Consider the following 17601-nt stretch of genomic DNA (forward strand, 5'->3'; position numbering starts at 1 on the left):
CAGACCGCAGCGCCATCTGTTGTTGACAATTGTAACTACTGTAATTTCGAAAGTTTGTCTGCCTGAAAATGTACTGTTGTCCCGAGCATATTGCAACAAACGGTGTATTTCTATCGCTGCTCGTTTAGTTTGTACTGCCGTTTCAAATATACCGGTCATTTTTGAAACACCCTATATATATATATATATATATATATATATATATATATATATATATATATATATATATATATATATATATATATATATTCTAGTTTACTGTTTGTCTGAGCGTGTTACTTGGCTATTTTCACAAGAAGCGCTGCTTCTAATTGGTAAGTGAAAATGCACATGTAATATCACTGCAGACATTAAACGATGCCGAGCAAAGAATATTCTTCGTTCAGTATTGTAGTAAAAGTGAATATCTGCAGTGATGATACATGTGTAGACTCAAATTGTTTCGCACGACCTGAAGGAGCTGATAGAAAAGTCTAAATGCACTGACGGAAAAAAAAATCACAACACCAAAAATAAATAATGTAGAGTAATGAAATTTTTGGAATGCGTTTTGTTAGGTAACATATTTGAATATCATTGCGATATCACAAGTTAATATAAGTGCGAGATGTGCCATTGCAAATTTGAAATACTGGTACATTAATAACCAGTGTAACTGTCAGGATTTTGAATGCAAGCATGCAAATACGCATGCATTGTGTTGTCAGTTCAAATGGCTCTGAGCACTATGGGACTTAACTTCTGAGGTCATCAGTCCCCTAGAACTTAGAACTACTTAAACCTAACTAACCTAAGGACATCACACACATCCATGCCGGAGGCAGGATTCGAACCTGCGACCGTAGCAGTCGCACGGTTCCAGACAGTAGCGCCTTGCCACTCCGGTCGGCCTGTGTTGTCAGTTTGTAGGGTGGAGTTGCATGCCTGTTGCACAACACAATGCTGGCTGTTGATGACGCTACAGTTGTCGTCCCATATGTGCTCGACTGGACACTGGTGTTTGAGCTGTCCAAGGCAACATGTCGACATCCTGTAGAGCGTGTTGGTTTACAACAGCGGTATGTGGGCGAGCGTTATCCTGTTGGAAAAACGTCCCTCGAATGCTGTTCACGAATGGCAGCACAAGAAGTCGAATCACCAGAGGTACGTACAAATTTGCGGTCAAGGTGCATGGGATAACCACAAGAGTGCTCCCGCTGTCATACAAAATCGCACCCCAGACCAGTAACTCCACGTGTAGGTCCAAAGTGTCTATCACGCAGACAGGTTGGTTATAGGCCCTCAACTAGCTCCCTAACAAACACTCGGCCATCTCTGGCACCGAAGCAGAACCAGCTTTCATCAGGAAACACGATAAACCTGCACCCTGCTCTCCAGTGAGCTCTCGCTTGACACCACTAACGTCAGTGGATTGCACGGTACATGGCGTCTGGCTCGGAGCTGTCCTCGAAGCAACAGTTGGTTGTGTCACTGTGATGTCAACTGCTGCTGCAGATGCAGTACGAAGCGCCAGCGCCAGAGCCCTCTCTCCTCTGTGTAGTGCCGAGTGGCAGTGCGGACCGTACATTCTCGTGACTTCCGCTGCCAGCAGACACGTATTGTGGCTACATTCCTGTCAAGTCTTTGCGCAGTATCGCAGAAGGAACATCCAGCTACTCGTAGACGTATTACGCGACCTCGTTCAAACTGATGTGCTGATAATGGCGTCTTTGTCACCTTAAAGGCATTCTTGACTTACATCAACTCACCACGTCCAATCTTAGAGGTAAGTAATGCTCACGACCGTTAAGCGTGCATTTAAAGCAAACTAGGTCCACTCTTACGCGACTGGCGTGAAATCTGAATAGACATCCCTCAGATGTAGAAACACGCCTACCAACTTTCGGTTGTGTTGCACAACTCCTTGTTGCAATTTTTTTCCGTCAGTGTAGATGACACTCTACCAACCGTATGGCATCAGCTACGGTTAATAGCTGGCAAGTGCTTCAGTACCTGACATCCAGTGACGATAATGCAGTTGACATCGAAGGGAAAGTAGCAACAATAGAGGTAGACAAGCAGAGGAAAGCTTGATTGCGTTATATATCTGAAAAATGGTTGGAGACTTCTAGCGTTGCAGCATTCCCAGTGGAATCGTTTCCGGTACATGTAGACTTGAGTGCGTGGCTGCTAACTGAACTCTTGCAAAGAACACGGGACATTTAAATTTCTAAGAAAACTACACATAGTCGGGATAGAATCCCGTGGAGGCTACAGTTTTCCATGCTGAGGCGTTGGTTAAAATCGAGAAGAGTATGTGGATGCGCTTTAAGGCAGTCTGGGCACCCTGCGAGGCTCCGCGAATAATACAGAGAAATTAAGGTGCGCTGCGAAACGTTGCTTCAGGAAACTAAAAGAATACACTGGGAAAAGTTTCTACGAAAGCAATTGCAATTTGTCGTATAGGGAAGATCGGGAAAGTTATTGACTGAATCGGTTAAGGGAGCTACTGCAATGACAATAATTCGTAGAGAGGATGATTGAGTGGCGCTTGGATGGAGAATGTCTGCTAACCACTCTGCATTCTAATAACACACACACAGATTCTGAAGTACATGCACAACTTATAGCTGAACTAGACAACCAATACAACAACCAGATGTTGGTGTTAGATTTTGCTCAAGAAGTTGCTACCGCAATTTCCAAGCTCAAAACTGGAAAGACACCAGTTTATGGTGGTGGTGGTTAGTGTTTAACGTCCCGTCGACAACGAGGTCATTAGAGACGAAGCGCAAGCTCGGGTTAGGGAAGAATTGGGAAGGAAATCGGCCGTGCCCTTTCAAAGGAACCATCCCGGCATTTGCCTGAAACGATTTAGGGAAATCACGGAAAACCTAAATCAGGATGGCCGGAGACGGGATTGAACCGTCGTCCTCCCGAATGCGAGTCCAGTGTGCTAACCACTGCGCCACCTCGCTCGGTGACACCAGTTCAGGATGGCGTCTACTTTTTATGTCGTCCACTGATAGTATCTTATTTGACAGTATTACCAATCGAGGCGGTGCCAGTAGGTAGGATCGCGGCGATTTGGAAAACTATAGCAGTACTGATCAAAGGGGGAAAGGACGAAGACCCGGCATCACCGAAAATCTGTGCATCAACGTCTTGGTCAAGGTTGAGGAGCGTCCATAGGACGTGTAGAATAGGGAAGTATAGACGATGCGGTTAATACAGCTCTTCAGATTGTACAAAAATTGACTCCGAAGTATGCAGCTGCGCTCATGACTGATATCAGAGGCGCGTTCGATAATACTTGGTGGGCTGTGATGTTCGCACGGTTCCGAGATCTCGGGCACCCAGATGACTGTACAAGGACTTTGTCGATTGCTGTAGTGGACGAAGGGTCCAATAGCTTGCGTGGTAGAGCAAAGTAATGAAAGAGAATACCAAGGGCGGTCCCAAAGGCACCATAAGTGGTCCTCTCTCTGGGATCTCTGTATTAAATCCCTATTACGTCTCTTAGACGGTGTTGTTACATACGTGTGGATGACAGTGTGTGTGTGTGTGTGTGTGTGTGTGTGTGTGTGTGTGTGTAGAGACTTGCGGAAAAGACGAATGTTGTGCTTGTTGAGATGCAGCGGTGGAGCACGGGCAATAAACTGAATATATATAAAGGGAAAACTTTGTCTCAGAGAAGTCCTTGACGACAGTATGTCATAGTTCCAGATGAATCTGCCGTGGTGGAAGAAATTTTTCGGTTCGTGACGTCGGCAAGGCTCAGCGTCGCCAGGAGCAGCTCCAAAGTAGTCCAGCATAGCTCTTAACGAAACGTCAGGAACCGAAGAGTTCCCGCGACCACGGCAGTGCGCCCCGGAAGATTCAACAGCAACTAAAACTCATTCTCTCTCTCGCCAAGAGTCCTTCCCTGAGGCTTGATGGAATTCCTATAAAACGAAGCACTGTTTGCAGGTATCTACACCTCCTCCTATACGAGGAAAGGAACATACTAGAACATATACAAATCCGTCACTCAGAAAGTGGCTAAAATTATACACAATATTGCCCGTGCTTGCACTACCTACTGTAAAATCCGTTGCATAATGTGCAGTCATATCATGAAGCTATCTATCTTCAACGCTATTGTGGGCTTCACTACCAGCGTCTGGGCTTATCGCCTTCGACTGGAGGGCTACAGAACAATTCTACGACGAATTCAGCGCGGTGTACTTCTGAGGCTCTCAGGTTCCTTTCGCGTTAAACCTGTCGAGGGTTTACTGGGGATTCTCGGGATACAGAAGCTCCTATTATTGATAAGCTACTTACGAGCCTGGAAGTTAGGTGAATTGCAGACTGAGTGGGACACAAGAAGCGCTGAAAGCCGGGTGTACAGCATATTCTTAAGCATTATAAACCGTTTCAGATTACACTGCATTGTCTTTATTCCAGGTATGGTGCACATTTTAATAGGTCATGGTCAGTATCCCAAACATGTGCATTGAGTGGGATATAGTAACACACCACTCTTTGAGTGGTTCCGGTGATAATGTCCCTTCAGTTGCCCCCGTTTCCAGGTTGGGAGTGAGAGAATGCAGTTAGACTGCAATCTCCGAACAGTTATAAATGACCAAACTTTGTGGACTACAGTTAATATGATTGCACATCGAATATCTAAAGGCAACTGCTCAATTTTCAGTCTAAAAGATTAAGTGGACGCTCCGAATATCAAAATAACGTTAACGAATCAGCAGTAGTATTTCCTCCATTTAGAGAATGACAGACACGAGTAAAATATAATTAAGAGACACGGGTATTAGTAGACTCGAGGATTACGGAGGCAATGTAGGATAGTATAGTAATAGGTGGTCTAATAATAGGTGTATCTGTAGTTAGTGGGCAAACCTTGTTTTTCCGAAACTACCAGAAACAGATCAGATCCAGCAATATAAGCTGGAAGTTAATCACTTAGAACTTGAATTAAATTCCTTTTATTTTATGTTGGTTTTGTTTAGTTGCATTTTCAGTATTCTGTTTTATTTCTACATGCGTGTTAACAATGGTTACCGTTAACATAATTTATGACATATACAATGTCCAGTCACATTAATGTAGCCATCTGTCAAAAGCCTGAACAACGACCTTTTGCAGCGCGGACCACTGCGAGACGTGCAAGAACAGTCAGTGCGGTTCTGTAAGGTATGTGGAGCCATGCCGACTCTGCGCCGTGGCCAGCTGCATCAGGTTTCTCGGTTGATCCGTGGGGCGAACAGCCAGATCGAGGTGGTCGCACAGATCCTCGATTGGTTCCTATACCGGGGAGATTGGTGGCCGTGGGTGCAGTGTAAACTCGTCCCAGTACTCTTCGCAACATGCATGTACAGTGCGAGCTGTACGACACGCTGCATTTTCCTGCTGGTAGATGCCCTTTTGCCGAGGAAAAACAAACTGCGTGTAAGGATAAATGCGTACTTGTGTTGAATCGTGCTGCCTTCCAGAATTACTAGATCAAATGTCACGAATACATTTCCCAGGCCGTAACTCTCCCTCATCCGATCTGGACCCTTCTGACGTTTGTTTCAGGGTCTTTGCTTTCAGTCCGATGGAGCATAAAATGTGATTCGTCTGAAAAGGCGACCAGCCACCATTCAGTGGACATCGAGTTGCGGCATTGGCCTTCGTCGCGGACAAGCAGCAGTCGGCACGAGGGCACGGTTTCCACCGTTGCCTCGAATGCCATTGATTGTGCCCTTTTGGCTGTCAGATAAATCGCGCCGGTTCCGCAATGCTACGACGACTGTAGTGTTAGCTGCGTCCCCTACACGCTTTGTACACACTCCACTGCCAGTGCTAAAATGGCTCTGAGCACTATGGGACTTAACATCTATGGTCATCAGTCCCCTAGAACTTAGAACTACTTAAATCTAACTAACCTAAGGACAGCACACAACACCCAGCCATCACGAGGCAGAGAAAATCCCTGACCCCGCCGGGAATCGAACCCGGGAACCGGGCGTGGGAAGCGAGAACGCTACCGCACGACCACGAGATGCGGGCTGCCAGTGCTGCCGTCTGTCGTCCGCCGTTTCGCCACGTCGCCTCAGGAGAATTACGCTATGGTTCATCTGAAAAAGACACGTACGACTTCCATCCCCAATACGAGTTCGATCGTCTTCAATGACCTCAACGTCGACAGGACGTTAAACCATTCTTTCTTCAGTAATGAACTGACTAATTCAAAAGGATTACGAAAAACATCACGTTTTTCGTTGTATAGTCATTTTGAGTCGTGAGAACAGTCATTACAGCCGAAAATACTTTATCCAGTCATGTGCGTAACTCTCATGTTGTTTGTGCATTTATACATTGAAAGAAAAAAATTTGCATTATAGTTTAACGTCCCGTCGACGATAAACTAATTAGAGATGGGGCGCAAGGCACTGGATAACTATGTAGGAGGAAATTGGCCGTGCCCTTTTCGAAAGAATAATACCAGCATTTACTGTAAAAGATTTATGAAAACCACAGGAAACTAAATCAGTTTGGCTGGACGAGATTCGAACCCCTCTCCTCTGTAATGCGAGAGCAGTACCTTATCCTCTGCGACAAATCGTTCAGTTGTTGCATTGAATCGATTTCGTGGCTCTGAACTGACAGTGAAAGCAGAACACACACACACACACACACACACACACACACACATTCTCATTCTTTAATGCAGTTTCTGAGAAAATATCGAGAAGTGATAATTATGGGAAGCAAGTGACAATGTTGTAGCTGTGCTTGGCACGAAGATGTTTCAATGGAATGTCTACTTGTACCAAATCGCAGTCATGTCAACCCAGAAAAAACGGGGTATAAACTGTGTGAAAAAGAAACTGAAGCACTCAGAAGACCTGGTCGCATGTCAACGTAACATTGTACACGTACACGCCATCAGCGGATGGTAGAACAGTCCCCAGAGTATATTTAGCGGTGTTAGTGTTCCGTGTTGTTACCAGGCCTTGTAGCGTGTACGAGGGGCGTGAACAGTGTCTGTATGAAGGACACGTACTCGCTGAGACAGCGTTATCAGCACTTGACAGTGCTTGAAAGGGGACTCATTGTGGGTCTCCATTCGGCCGGCTGTTCGAATCGTGCAATATCGAGATTTGTGGGGCATTCGTTGCGAAGGTTTCAGTCGACCACATCAGATCACCCCGAGGGAGGATCGCCGTATTGTGCATCGAGCACATCGTAATCCCTTCACAACGGCGCCTGTCATCCAAAAGCAGTGGCCGCCGTGCAACATTTAGTGTTATCCCGCGCTATTGGCTGGAGACGAGACGGTTTGTCGTGCAGTGGTTGGGCGACTGGGAAGCGCGGACTGCTGACGAACGGCATCGCATTGTGCTCAGCTACGAGTTGCTGTTCTGCACGACTCTCGTCACCGTCTGCGAATATGGCGGCCATCTGGGGGAGAGGTCCCATTCTTCTAATGTTCTGGAGAGGAACAGCGTTGTTAATCCTGTAGAGAACCGTCGGATACGATTTCAGGTCACGGCCGGTAGTGACAGAGGGAACTCTGAAGACACAACGGTACGTCACGGATATTCCTTCATCCTCAAGTTTTACCTCTCGTGTGACTGTATCGTGGTGCCATTTTTTCGACAGAACGATGCCATCCGCACGTAGCACGTATGTCTGTGAACTGTTTGTATGATGTGCAGGTACTCCCGTGGCCAGCAAATTCCCCAGACCGGTGCCCGATAGAAGACGAGCGGGACCAGCTCGGACGTTAACTTCGCCCCTATGCCAGTATCCTGGATGTTAAGGACCAGTCACAACAGTTTCGGGCCAGCTTGCCTCCGGAGAGGCACACTTCCCACCGAATCAGTGCATGTCATCGTGCCAAATGGAGTGAAACGCCATACAGCCGTACAGCCGAGTTCCCGGTAAATGCGACGCGTGTTTGTAATCACTGAAATAACATAGTATACCCTTTTCGACGCGAAGTTTCGTTTCTTCCTCTCCTTCCGGGTGCTTCAAATTTTTACCGTGCAGTCTAAGTTAATCGCTCCTTCCGTCGGTGCTCGGTACAATAATTTCATAATTAATCTGGCCCACAATGCTCATTTAAAATTAAATTACAAAAAACATCTTAATACTTCCCTTTTTTAAAACTACGATTTGGCCTTAAATTTTTTCAAATCTTCCCCACGCTGTTTGTTCCATTGTGTTCCTCAATTTTCCAATATTTTTTATTTCATTGTGGTAGTCAGTATATTCCGTACACTATATGAGCAAAAGTATGTGGACGCCCGTACGTAATGCGGCATTGTGACGAGACGCAAACCCGCCAGTGCGGAGTAGTGTGTTGTCAGTGAGTCGGCCAGGAGAGCTCAGCGACGAGTCATTGGGTGTCACCTGGCTAACAGATCCATCAGGGGCATTTAAACTCTTCTAAAGCTGCCCAAGTCGGTTGTCGGTGAAGTGGAAACGCGAAGCAACAATCACAGCTGACATAAAACCGGGCAGACCGTGTACTGAGGGGCATTGCAGAGAGAGATTGTAAAAGAAATCGCATTAAATGAGCGGAACTCGTGAGTTCCAAAGTCCAAAGTGCTACCAGCCGTCCAGTTAGCACAGGGCGTTAAAAAGAATGATGTAGAATAGTAAAACAGCTCCTCTAGTCAGTGTTACGGGATGCTTGAGGTGGTGGAAAGAGCGACAGTGCGTGACTGAAACGAGTGTAGCCTGTGGCATTCCGGTGGAAGGGTTTGTGTAAGTGCCAACAGTGAAGGACGGAGGGTGCTGTATGGTGTGTGTGTGTGTGTGGGGGGGGGGGGGTGTCTTACTGCGGTTAACGAAATACTCAATGGGGAACGATATGAACTCATTTTACAACAGTAAGTACTGATTACAAAAGACAACCCAGCGTCCCACATCACTATCTGCAGCAGCAGCGTGTAATCTCCCCCTTCTTTCCTTCTTCCATCTTTTGTCCACATTGAACAATGCCCAGTCCAAGTAATTAATAAGCAAAGTCTTTAATGGAGATTTGAAAGGAGCGAAGATTAGAACAAACTTTCAAGTTTACTTAGCTTGTAATGTTGTGATGGCTTCAGTTCTTCTTGCCTAAATAAATTGCAAGATTGTTCTTGCAGATTTTTTTTTTTTTTTACGGAACTATATTTTCTCACATTTCAGTATATCATACAGTATTTTGATATTTCGCATTAACGAAGCTGAAATTACATTGTTCACACCTATTATACAGAAATACGGCCGATCACACCAGAGGCAAGCTTACGACTGTCTCACTCCGCGGAAATAATATTCAAAAGCAATGAATTCCTCCTAGTTTTCGTTACATTATTAATTTCCATTATTATTTCATAAATCAATCCAGAAATAAACATAGTAAACAGTATTGGCTTGCGTAATTAATAATAAAAATTTGAACTGTGCAATTAATTCATAATGTCACATTTTTCCAAAAAACAAAAAATAATTTTAGCTGCACATTAAGAACTAGTACTTATCGATTGTAACATCGAAACTAAAATATTTTATAAAGCAATTCCTTTTCAGAAATGTTAACTTGAAATATAACATACTGTGTATAAAATTATCAGAAAGTTTTCAGAAAAGCAGCTGAGATAATATTGATCTGTCCAAAATTCGAAAAGTAATACTGGCATCGACAATTACTGTGCAGGAAAAGTAAAGCTTGAGGAGGATGTCCCGCTAAAGGAGGAGAAGGAGGAGGAGTAGATAGTGTTTAGTGTCCCGTCGGCAACGAGATCATTAGAGATGGAGCTCAGACTCTGATTAAGGATGGATCCGGAAGAAAATCGGCGGTGCCCTTTCAAAGGAATCACCCTGGCATTTGCACGGAGCGATTTACGGAAATGAAGTAAAGACTGTATGGCCGCATACGGGTTCGAGATACCGTCCTCCGATAACTACTGGGTCACCACTGCCCTCTCTGGTTTCGGCTCTTGAGGAAGACCGGGCTGTCATTTCATCGCAGACGTCCACACACCTTATTTAAAGTGTCCCCAGCTGAGTCATAAAGCCGAAGGGTGGACGCACCCTGTGTTAATGTCCACTAATGGTTGTCGGCGAGACTTTTGATCAATAATATATATTCTGTTTCATTATATGTACCTTTTCCCTAAAGTAACAGTAATTCTTCATGCTACTAGTACATAGTTTTATGTATTTTCTGTTCGGTTTTCCCATATGTAATATCTTTCCAAGTCACTTTTTAATACTCTTGTAAAAATCCATTTTATTTCATTTTGATAGTTAATTTAATTTGAGTAGCCTGTGTAGACTATTAGGTTGTTTTACCACTTGTGCAACTTCTCTTGTGATGATTAACAGAGCGAGCTGAGGCACGGTTAGCACACTGGACTTGTATTTGGGAGGATGACGGTTCATATCCGAGGCCGGCCATTCAGATTTAGGTTTTTCTCGATTTCCCTCAATCGCTCCACGCAGATGCTGGGATCGTTCCTTTGAACGAGTTTTACCGCTTTCCTCTCCCATTCTTGAAACAATTCGAGCTGCTTGTGCTCCATCTCTAATGAACTCTATGTCGACGAGACGTTAAACCTTAATCTTTCTTTCTTTCTTCCTGTGATGAGTGTAATTCTTTGTTAAGCGTGTTGTGCTCTTTTCCTCTTCCGCCTCATCCTCACGCACGTTTTTCGGGTTTGTTCATTTACTGTTGAGCTTTTAATATTTTCAGTTACGTGACTATTGCACTGACACTATGCGTTTGCACTTTACTCTGTTTTGTACATTTTCGAAGTTACTGCGTATTCTCTTCAACGACAATAATCAGTTAGTCTGATGATGGCCTTGAAAACCAAAAACCGGTTAACGAAACATAGTAATACTGTAAAACAATTTTGAATTTTGTTCTTTTCATGTGTAATTTAGTTGACAAGTCATTATGAAAACACAATGTATTGTGTGACGAAATTGAAATTCCAACATTTGCCGCACTGGGGCATTGAAATAAATTCGATAGTGACGAGTGAAGATTTGTGTCGGACTGCGACTCAAAGCCGGATTTCCCGCCTTACGCGCGCCGTCGCCTTAACAGCTTCGGCTATCCGAGCACGCTTTCCGTCCAGCCCAAATTCCTAACTTGTCGCACCCTATATTCGTAGCGTGCTCTGTCCATTACCCTCGTTGTTCGCAGCCTCACGCAGATTCCCGCTACAGGTCGGAAGAAGAGTGCATCTGCACTGAATGTCCATTAATTGCCGTCGAGGCGCGTATATTTACTATATGAATGCGAGATGTTTGTAAAAACAGACACCGTGCATTTACATAACTGATTCGCCTCGATGGGCAATGAAAGCAAACATTCAGTGCGAATACACGTTCGGCCTCCTGCGGGAATCGAAAATTAGTGAGCGTGGAGGACGTGATAGGTGGCGCTAGGTGGGAGTTTTATCAGCGGGGAGCGTGCCGAGGTAGTCTGCGCATTTGCGATAAAGTTTGATTGACTGGTTTTCTGCGAACGGTCTCATCCTCAATTTTAACGAGGGACAGCATATTCAGTTCTGCAAATCTAGGAGTACTATACCAGTGATAAGTGTAGCACATGCCGAGGAAATAAATAGGGTGGAAATTTCTAAATTCCTAGGTGTCAATATTGATGAGAATTTAAACTGGAAAAAGCACTTTTTGAAAGTCCTAAAACAACTTAGTTCAGCCACATTGCAGATCTTGAGGATGACACGGCGGCCGGATGGTCCCGATGGGCCACTTGTGGCCTGAAGACGGAGTGCTTTTTGGGGAGAGAGAAATCGGTGAGTTGACATACTTTGTATATTTTCATTCAGTAATGTCATGTGGAATAACGTTCTGAGGTAACTCATCTTTAAAAAAGAACGTCTTCATTGCTCAAAAACGTGCTGTAAGAATAATATGTAGTGCTTACTCGCGACCATCTTGCAAAAATCTATTTAAGAAGTTGGGTATTCCGCCTTGTAAATAACCCACTGCAGTTAGAAAGTAACTATGATTTACATAATTAAAATATCAGAAGGAAAATTGACATTCATTACTACACATTCAGGTTGTCTTTAGCTCAAAAAAAAAAAAAAAAAAAAAAAAAAGGTGCACATTGCTGCATCTCGAATTTTTTATCACTTTCCCAGTGACATAAATTGTTTGTCAGCTAGCAAAGTAAAATTTGAAAACAAACAGAAAAAGGTTCTCCTTGACAACTCCTATTCCGCAGAAGAATTGCAATGTGAAAATGGTGGTGGGTAGAAATTACTGACCCACATCTGAATATTTAATAATAAAAAACAAAAAACTTATGAATGTTCAGCATGTAGTCATATTTACAAAACTTGCGATGTGAATATAAAATGACTTGTTCTACATCATTGATGTATCGTGCAAATCATCCACGAAACGTGAAACTAACTCCAACTATCTGTTCGCCAGCATTTCTTCATAGCTGAGTAGCCGGCACGGTAGCTCAGCGTGTTCGGTCAGAGGGTTAGCTGCCCTCTGTAATAAAAAAAAACTGAGTGAATGGATCAATAACGAAATTCAACGGGCGTCAGGTGCCGTCCGCAACGAATAATAACGAACACAATGAGATTAAAAAAAAAAAAAAGCGGTGAGCGCGGCTGACTGCCATGCAGGGGAGGCGGGTTCAATTCCTGCTTCGGCCACGCATTTTATGAGGGAGGAAGGACTGATACGGGGTGCACTCGGCCTCATAAGGCCAACTGAGAAGCTACTAGACCGATTAGTAGCTGTTGCAAGCTCAAGAAACCAGACAACTACCGGTAGAGCTCTTCCATGTACAGGGTCAGAATGCGGAACTTTACTTTACTACCTGCATCTGTCGTTTGCAAGACATCGCGTACGACTAAAGAAAGTCGTGGTTAACACTTGTGGTTTTTTTTCTGAATCCCTACTGGTTCTTTGAGAGAAACCAGTTTTTATCCAGAAACGTCATCATGTTTGAGGAAAAGAATATGTTCTAGGACCCTGCAGCAGACGGACATTAGAGACATTGGCCTGCAGTGTTGTGCATCCATTCTGTTACCCTTTCTGTAAACAAGAGTGGCTTGCACTCTTTTACAGTCACACGGGACTACTCCCTGCGGAAGCGATTCTCGAGAAATACGAGCTAAGAAAGGAGCGCTTTCCACGGCGTATTCAGTGTAGTACACTGCCGGAAACAAAAATTAGTACACCCTTTTAGAGATTTCTAATTCACTGTAGATTTATTGTTGCAACAGTACATATGAAGTACATGAAACGATGCAGTTACAGATCAATATGACAAGCGGTACTGAGGTACCAGGTATCGATCCGTGCTGAAACACCCATCTTAGTATCTGGTGTAGCCTCCGCGGATGGCAATGCAGGGGCTGACTCTGGCATCCAGTCGATCGTAAAATGGCGAATACTGTCCTGGAATACGTTATGCCACGCCTGCTCGACCTTTTCATGTAGTTCTGTAACGTGTTGGCTGACGAGGTGCACTAGTCATTTCTCGTTCCATCATCTCACACGTGCTCTACTGGACACAAGTCTGGAGATCGTGCTGGCCAGGGAAGTTGCTGCACGTCTGGCAGAGCACGCAGTTTCACGGTCAGTGTGTGGGCGAGCATTATCCTGCTGGAACGGTAGTCGCATTCCTGTTGCAAAAAGAATAAAAGAACGTGTCTAACAACATTCTGCACATATCGAACGCTAGTTAATGTTCCTTCCGGAAACATCAAAGGGGAAAGAGAGTTGTAGCTTATCGTACCCTAGACCACAAGCCCTGGGGTGAGGCCAGTGTGTCTCGGACGAATGCACTCTGAGACACCGCTGACCAGGTCTACGTCGTACGCGCAAACGGCAGATAGGATCTGCTTTTATCGCTGAAGACCACGGTCCGCCATTCCATCTGCCAAATGATCCTCTGCTGGCAACAGTCGAGCCGTGCACATCGACTGGAAGGCGGGCTAGAGGTGCACGTGCCCGTAGCCCCACTCTGAACAGTTGGTGTCGGCACATGTGGGCTCACAAGCCCTCTATCCTGTGCTGTGGTACCTGTACGGTCTGCCACTGCTGCCCTTACAGTACGATGGGCGTCTGTACTGCGTGGATGCCCAGAACCTCGCCTACGGGTGTGAGAATGTTCGCGTGACCGCTGATACCAGCATCGTTGCACAACTGACGCAGCACGTCCAACGTGTGTGGTAATTCTACGAGATTACAATCCCTCCACTCGGAAGGCCACAATTTCATCCCTTTCAAACTCGCTTCGTTGGCTGCAGGAAGCAAGAGTGTCTCTGTGGCACGGTTGCCTCTTTGCCCCCCACTGACCCTTCTGGCTGTGAATATTCCCTATTAAAAGGTAGACACAGATGGCGTTTTAGTGGATATGCCACTACGCTGTTTTTTTCCAGCAGTGTATAAGTTGAACTCCTTCATTGCCTCGGTGCCTTCGTGGCTTTAAGTCATCTCAACTGTTCTTCCACTACCGAAAGTGCTGACATCGACATCTAATTTGTGAGTCTGTGACGTGGTCACAGTAGTATCTTCTTGCGTGAATATATTTAAAAATCTAGAATTTAAAGTTTACGATTTCTCTCTGCTATATCCAGTTTAGACACCACTATGATCCATGAGAGATGGAATGGAGGTTTGAATCCGGTTATTGACCAGAACTTCCTAGGATATTCTGAGAATTCTGTCGTCGGAATCTGACTAAAAATTATTGTAGACTTGACGCATGGCCCTTCTTACGGATTCACCAGTTGCTATTAACTTTTCTCTGTCATTATCCCTGCAATCTTTTTTGTAGCCAGGGTGTACAAATCGCTATTTTCGCAGCATTTTGTGGTTAGTGCCATTAACTCGAGGTGGGTCTTTGCCATCTTATATTACTTTACACATGGCAATATGTTAAACACCCTGTCCTGCCACATTAATATGACCAACTGTCAAAAGGTTCTAAACACCTCTTGCAGCGTTAAGGGCTGCGAGACACAGGAATAGAGCCAATGAGCTTCTGGAAGTTGCCTTCCGGGATGTGGAGCCATGGCGACTTCAGTGCCGTCGCCAGCTGTGCTAGATTTCTCAGTTGATCCGTGGCGTGAACAGACCGATCGATGTGATCTCAGAGGTTCTCGATTGGGTTTAAATCCGGGGAATTTGGTGCCCGGGAGAGGACGGTATACTCACCCTTGTGCTCTGCGGACCATGCACGTACACACCGAGCTGTGTGCCATGTTGCATTGTCCTGCGGGCAGGTGTCAACGAGATCAGGAAAAACAAACTGCATGTAGGGGTGTACATGGTCCCCAAGGATAGATGCATACTTGTGGTGATCCATTATGCTTTCCAGTTGATAACACCACCCGGGGAATGCCACGAAAGCGTTCCCCAGAAGGTAGCGCTCCCTCCACTGGGCTCAACCCTACCGACGATCTGCACGATGGAGCATAAAACGTGATTCATCTGAAAAGGCCTCCTCTCGCCACTCAGTGAACGGTCAGTTGCCTTCGTCACCAATGAACAGCATGGGTGCACGAGTGAGGTGCCTGCAGCGGAGGCCCATATGCATCAACGTTCGCCGAACGGTCGTTGCGGAGACACTATTGGTATCCTCTTGGTTCATCTGGGTCGTCAGTTGCCCAACAATTACGTGTTTTCGCCCGTACACGCACTGAAGCGCCAAAGAAACTGGTATAGGCATACATATTCAAATACAGTGATATGCAAACAGGCAGAATACGACGCTGCGGTCGGCAACGCCTATATGACAAGTGTCTGGCGCAGTTGTTCGATCGGTTACTGCTGCTACAATATCAGGTTATCAAGATTTGAGTGTAAACGTGGTCTTGTAATCGGCGCACGAGCGATGGGACACAGCATCTCCGAGGTAGTAATGAAGTGGGGATTTTCCCATACGCCCATTTCACGAGTGTACCCTGAGTATCAGGAATCCGGCAAAACATAAAGTCTCTGACATGGCTGCAGCCGCAAAAAGATCCTGCAAGAACGAAACCAACGACGACTGAAAAGAATCCTTCAACATGACGGAAGTGCAACCCTTCCGGAAATTGGTGCAGATTTCACTGCTGGGCCATCAACAAGTGTCAGCGTGCGAAACATTCAACGAAACATCGATATGGGCGTTCGGGCCCACTCGTCTACCCTTGACTGCACGACACAAAGCTTTGCGCCCCGCCTGGGCCCGTCAGCACCGACATTGGACTGTAGATGACTGGAAACATGTTTGGTCGAACGAGTCACGTTTCAAATTGTATCAAGTGGATGGACGTGTATTGGTACGGAAACAACCTCATGAATCCATGGACCCTGCATGTCAGCAGGGGACTGTTCAAGCTGGTGGAGGCTCTGTAATTGTGTAGGGAGTGTGCAGTTGGAGTAATACGGGACCCCTGATACGTCTAGATACGACTCTGACAGGTGACATGCTCGTAAGCATCCTTTCTGATCACCTGCATCCATTCGTGTCCATTGTGCACTCCGACGGACTTGGGTAATTCCAGGAGGACAGTGTGGCACCCCACACGTCCAGAATTGCTACAGACAGGCTCCTGGAACACTCTTCTGAGTTTAGACACTTCCATTGGCCACCAAACTCCCCTGACATGAACATTATTGGCATATCTTGGATGCCTTGCAACGTGCTGTTCGCACTCTTACGGATTTATGGATAGCACTGCAGGATTCATGGTGTCAGTTCCCTCCAGCACTGCGTGCTCGCGGGGCCCTTCACAGTATTAGGCAAGTGTACCAGTTTCTTTGGTTCTTCAGTGTATAAAGAGAAGGAATATGTTCGGGAAGTTCATTATGTCTAGTGTTTAAATGCCCTAATAATGTCGTTAAAACTGACCGCTGGACAAAAAATGAAACAGCATATTTTCACAGCACAGTATACCACAAAATTTTCTAGCTTGCAGTCGGTTTTAACAAAAAAAACTATACACTGTTGTTTAAAAAAATATGTAGCTAATCGGTCAATAATTTTTCGGTACATTTGCTAACAACGTTTCCGCTTTGTATATATCCATCCCAGTGTTTGTTAAGAGTATCGTGTAAAAATTTGAAGTAAATTGGTCGAGAACTTTTCGAGAGTTTTGCTAACAATACTAAACAACGACTTGCCTATATATAATACTATAAATATAAAGCCGGCCGGCGTGGCCGAGCGGTTCTAGGCGCTACAGTCTGGAACCACGCGACTGCTACGGTCGCAGGTTCGAATCCTGCCTCGGGCATGGATGTGTGTGATGTCCTTAGGTTAGTTAGGTTTAAGTAGTTCTAAGTTCTAGGGGACTGATGACCACAGATGTTAAGTCCCATAGTGCTCAGAGCCATTTGGACCATTTTTTTTTTTTTTTTTTTTTGTGCATTCCGACGGACTTAGGCAAATCTAGCAAGACAATGCAACGCCACACACTTCCAGAATTGCTACAGAGTGGCTCTAGGAACACTCTTCTGAGCTTAAACATTTCCGCTGACCGCTCCCTATGCATGAACATATCTGGGATGCCTTGCAATGTGCTGTTTAGAAGAGATCTCCACCCTCTCGTACTCTTACGGATCTATCACAGCCCTGCAATATTAATGGTG

At 45.2% G+C, this 17601-nt stretch overlaps 1 protein-coding gene across 1 annotated transcript in view; it reads left to right on the top strand.

Moving 5' to 3' along the window:
• Window positions 1–17601, top strand: part of LOC126248060 (high affinity copper uptake protein 1-like) — a 154954-nt gene that overhangs the window by 59052 nt on the left and 78301 nt on the right. Inside the window, exon 2 of the mRNA XM_049948700.1 lies at window positions 11701–11786. The gene's annotated coding sequence lies outside the window, so the exon portion shown is untranslated. The remainder of the gene's footprint in view (window positions 1–11700; window positions 11787–17601) is intronic.

The sequence above is a fragment of the Schistocerca nitens genome, chromosome 3 (assembly GCF_023898315.1).
Source record: "Schistocerca nitens isolate TAMUIC-IGC-003100 chromosome 3, iqSchNite1.1, whole genome shotgun sequence".
Taxonomy (NCBI): domain Eukaryota; kingdom Metazoa; phylum Arthropoda; class Insecta; order Orthoptera; family Acrididae; genus Schistocerca; species Schistocerca nitens.